The 5,276-nt window shown below is 41.0% G+C and overlaps 1 protein-coding gene across 2 annotated transcripts in view; it reads right to left on the bottom strand.

The window, feature by feature from the left end:
• The window catches only part of MTUS2 (microtubule associated tumor suppressor candidate 2), a 417,304-nt gene that overhangs the window by 106,571 nt on the left and 305,457 nt on the right, over positions 1 to 5,276 (bottom strand). The gene's annotated exons all lie outside the window — the stretch shown is intronic.

Below are 5,276 nucleotides of genomic sequence, written 5' to 3'. Positions count from 1 at the left end.
AGGCAGATCGACGAAGTACACTGCTGAGGGGAGCAGTGGGCGGGTCAGGAGAGGTCTGCCTTGCCATGTGGATCTCCTCCAGGACAGGTGGGGATCGAACTCATGAGGAAGTGGCTCTAGCTTCTCAGTGCAGTGCCTCAACCCACTGCGCCACCAGGGAGGGCCCACCAACTTTAATATTTCAAATATTCTTTTGTTTTCCCTTCTGCTTCCTGACTATAAGGGAGTAACATGTACAACAAACCAGGAAATAGTAGCATCTTCAGGACCTGATATGCCAAGACACAGAAATGAGCTTGCAAACATACAAGTGGTCACATATTTTAAGGGAAGAAGGGCTCATTGATCTAAATACTATTGTTAATTTAATGACAACCACATTAATTTTAATTAAATTTAGATCAGAGATTGCAGTCTCTGATCTCACCTAAACATATCAAGCTATTAATGACTTAATTAATAAGTGATATGAATTACTGCTTCATAAAAACTGTCACTGTGTAAGTACAGAACATATTCCAGGAGATTAACTTGTATGTTGTAGTCAAAGCAATCTTATTCTGTACTTAATGCCAACATTCTCAATACTGGATATAGAAGAGAAATAATTACCAACAAAATTTGAGAGATTTTATTTCCCACATTAAATTCCACAATGGAGCCTAAGATCCAAGGTAGATTTTTTTTTTCTTGTGATTACTGTTTACCATCCTATTGTTGTAGCTGCTGATTTTATAAAACACTTTAGTGTTTTAATTAATCTGTTGAGAGATCAGGTGCCTATCTATTACAACAGAAATCTTGAGAAATCTAAAAGGATAATAAAACACCCAGATCAGTGAATTAAAAATAATCGATATCAACAGCATATAGTCACCTCTGAGCTGATGATATTAGTAACTACTCATGTTGGCATGTATTTTGGGCTTCAGATTTAGCCTCTCATTATCAATACTATTGTTTTTACTATAATTATTAGGTTAGCAATTATGTTCAAGAGTAAATGAGCAATATAGCAGGAGCTGGTATTCTTATCTAAGTCCTATTCTTTGAATTTTCTTTGATATTGATGTTATTATAATATTCCTTTCATTCACATACTCAAATTTCAGTGTTTTATTGAGTAATAGGATACTCAGTTCATATTTCTACTCCTGGGGCTACTAACCAATTGACATGCTGAACCAAGACAGCTGTTCCCCTGAGAACATCAACATTTGGTGTCAAGACACCAAGTGCGAACATGGTGGTTGGTACCTATGAAACCAATCCTTGTTTGGGACTCCTGGATGACCGCACATTTTATATTCAACCACTTAGCCCAGGCTGTGGCCTGGGTTCAATATTGACTCTAGGCAAGAAACACAGAGGGAAGATGGGCTGTGGAGTTCTCTAAGGTTTTTAGTTGAAAGGATCCTGCCATTTTCTAAATACGTCAAATATAACTTAGCCTAGTGCTAGAACCACTTTGCTGTCAGTGGCACATTTATGGTTCTCACTTTAAATAACCTGCTTTCTAGTGCTGCAAACTTCCATAGCTAACTTTCTGCAGTATTATCCTGTCACTGTCCTATCCGTCCCTATGTCAGCACATCCCCAGATGGTACATAAAGATAGCTGTGCTGGCTCTCTACCATCATGGGGGTGGCGAGCTTATGTTGAAAGATGATGACCGACACCTAGCCAGCTCTACCTGTTTCATTAAAAATTAAAGAGGATCTTGTTTGTATCTGCTGTCTTTTCTTCAAAGCAAAATACAACGAAGCTAAACTACCAATCTGCTTAGGAAGTCAGGGGTTAATGAGATGCACAGCTTCTGGAGACAGTCATCACATGTTGCTTGTAAAACTCCTGGCCAGGCCCTCCCTGGTGGCGCAGCAGGTTAAAGCACGGCACAAAGAAGCTTAAGCCACTTCAGCATGAGTTCGATCCCCGCCTGCCCCGGAGGTGACCACATGGCAAGGCAGACCTCTCCTGCTGCTCCCCTCAGCAGTGTACTTCGTCGATCTGCCAGTTCTGCTCCCTGCTCTGTCTCTGGTGAATCCTCTCACCCTCCGCATCTCTGGCCTGTACCCCAGTTCTGTACGAATAAATAAATAAATCTTAAAAACAAAAAACAAAAACTCCTGGCCAGCGCTGGGATGAGATGCACTGGTGATGACTCACTCTGATCGTTTCCATCCATATTTCTCTGCAAGACTGACCACGCACACCTTACTTATTTATTTTTATTAATAAAGTACTATTGTTTTACAACTTTGGAATATTTTGACATTGTAGCATTTTTTCCTTTGGGTGACCATGCACACTTTATTTGTTCATCTAATTTTTTTTTAGTAAAAGAATGAGAGTGTAGACCAAAGATAGAGTGGGTGAGAGGATTCACTAGAAACAGAGTGAGGAGCAGAGCACAAGACAGCAGAAGTTTGCTGAGTCATATGTGGTTTAGCTTCCTGTCTGGAGATAGAACTCAGGCCGTTACAGTGCTATTGCTGAGACTTATGCCTTAGGCCACAGGTGAGGCCTGACTATGGATACTTTAAATGAAGGACATGCCCTGTCCCTGTTCCCTAAGAACATTTTCCTGTGCTAGAAGATTCGTCATCATTTCCTTTTATGTTCCTTGCAGTGTTTACAGGTGACCCTTGAACAACATACTTTGGACTGCAAGGGTCCATGTATATGTGAATTTTTACTTTTTCTACCAAGGGACTCTGCAATGTAGATTCAGTAGGTTGTGAACCCACCCACAAAGAGTGCGGACTATAACTTATACCTGAAATTTTTTTTGAAGATTTATTTATTTATTCATACAGAGCTGGGGTATAGGCCAGAGATGAGGAGGGTGAGAGGATTCACCAGGGACATAGTGAGGAACAGAACAGACAGATCGATGAAGTACACTGCTGAGGGAAGCAGTGGGCAGGTAGGAGAGGTCTGCCACACCATGTGGATCTCCTCCAGGGCAGGCGGGTATCAAACTCATGCTGAAGTGGCTTAAGCTTCATAGTGCAGTGCTTTAACCCGCTGCGCCACCAGGGAGGGCCCTATACCTGAATTTTTGTGGGGGTTAGAGGGAGAACATTCAGGGCCCCTAATCTGAGTTGTTAATGTTCCTGTGTATATTGCTTCTGGAGGGGAGAAGGCAGGCAGGCTGCCAACTTCACCGATTTACCTGTGTTGAGTTGCTTTCCAAAAAATGTAAAGTTCTGATTTCCTATAATAGCCTTCTGATTTCTATCTAGTTGGATCAGGCAATTCATATCAAGAACAACGACATTGAAAATAGGACTTATACACAGTATTGGAAGCATAAAGGAAATATAAAGAGAGCAGAAATGCTAGTGTTTTTGCTGGCTGCCTATTGTAAACCTCCCAAGTGTTGATGAGTCTTATCTTCCATGCAATTCTTCTACATGAAATGTATAGCAGAGACACCTGTCATCTTCTCACAACCTATAGACACAGATGGTTTTGCATGTATGCTTCACATTATGTGCGTGGACAACTTTTATTGGCATTACATTGATGAGTGATATGATCAAGGCCCTGTGGGAGAGCAAAGGCCGGGCCTTGGCCTCAGGCTTTCCACCTTTAGGAGGGCTGCTCCCAATTGTGTGGGTCTTAGGTCCTCACTCCTTGCCCAGGGGTCTTACCACTAAGCACACTGATGATCTACTCTACACAATCTCAACAGATCACAGGTTTGAGGGGTATGTTCTAAAACCTAGAATGCTGTCCCTTTGTCAAATTCATACCCCAATCACAATTTCTTTCTTACTAGCTGCATAACTCTAGTTAGAGAACTAGAAAAAGTCAGTGAGTGACCTTAGATTCTCACAAAGGTGAATGCAAGCAGTTTGCGTGCAAAGGCTGAGCATGGGGGAGGATACAGTCCTTGAAAATAGAAAGAATATATTAAAAATTCATCTGCAGCCATCGGGTCACTAGCCAGAGGATTTTAATGGATACAAAGCGAGGTTTAATTTTAAAGCTGGAACCATACTGACATGATAACATGCTAACAGTGCAGTACTGGCATCTTCACACTCATAACATCGGAGAGGGCCTGTGACTGTGATATATTTAAACAAGAAAGAAAGGAATTACAGGACACAACTTGATAGCTTTCCAGTTTCAGGAAAAGTGCTTCACGAGTTCGGTCAGCATCCTAAAAGAAAGGAAATCTGTTTCTTGTGGAATGGCACCAGCTGGACACCCCAGGGAACACACTCGCTGAGTTCTTTGTGATCTTGGACAGACTTTATGTTTCTTAATTCAATCTAAATTTATTTCAGAATTTTGTCCAGTAACACGCTATTTTCCTACTCTGTAGTGGCATTTGTTTGTCTGGGGTTAGTTAGTGGTGGGAAAGGTTGAGAACCAGATGGCATGTGGGTGGGAAATGTCCTTCTAGCAAGTCCTCTTATGGGTGAGGGCAGGAAGGAGTAAACTGGGCCACACCCAACATTCAACAAGGGACCTAGGATACTCTGTAGAGGAGTGTATATTTCCCATTTCAAAGAGGCAGGTTTTTTTCTATTTTGATGTATAGGGAACGGAAAAAACAGGAAGTTACAGCCAGGATTTCCAAAGCCAACTACAATAAAATTGTTAATATAATCCACTCTCTAGACAAAATGAAAATTGATATATTCTCATATTCAGGAAATTTCTTATTATTTACAAGAAGTACAGAAATGTTTTATTTAAGGTAAAGCTGAACTCCTTTCACTATGGGTAAATACAATGGTTTAGTAGTGTTATAGCAGCTGCTAAATTTTTATTCTGAAATATAGCTATTTTTGGAGTAAGAAGGATCAATTTATCTTCAATTCTATAACCACCTCAAAAAACTTGACTGAAATATATATAAGACCATGTTTTTCAAGACATTACCATGAAGCAATGTGAAGTAAAGCAATTCTTGAGAGTGAGAAAACGGAGGTGACTCTTGCATCCTGCTGCTATGAACTGAATATTTTTGTTCCCCTCAAATTCACATGTTAAAATCCCAGTCCCCAGTGGGATGGTATTTGGGGATTATAAACCTCAGTGAATGGAATTAGTGCAAGAAGGCATTTGACTTCTAGAAGGGCCCTTACTAGCAAAGCTGACTCACTGCTCTTGGGCTGCCCAGTTTCCATAACAGTGAGGAATGACTTTCCATTGTTTAGGCCACCCAGACTATGGTGCTTGATAAAGAAGCCTGAGCTGGCCCTCCCTGGTGGCACAGCACTGAGAAACTAAAGCCACTTTCGCATGCGTTCAATTTC

The sequence above is a fragment of the Condylura cristata genome, unplaced genomic scaffold (genome assembly GCF_000260355.1).
Source record: "Condylura cristata isolate star-nosed mole 26May11 unplaced genomic scaffold, ConCri1.0 scaffold00010, whole genome shotgun sequence".
NCBI lineage: Eukaryota > Metazoa > Chordata > Mammalia > Eulipotyphla > Talpidae > Condylura > Condylura cristata.
This window is presented reverse-complemented; position numbering and strand designations above follow the sequence as displayed.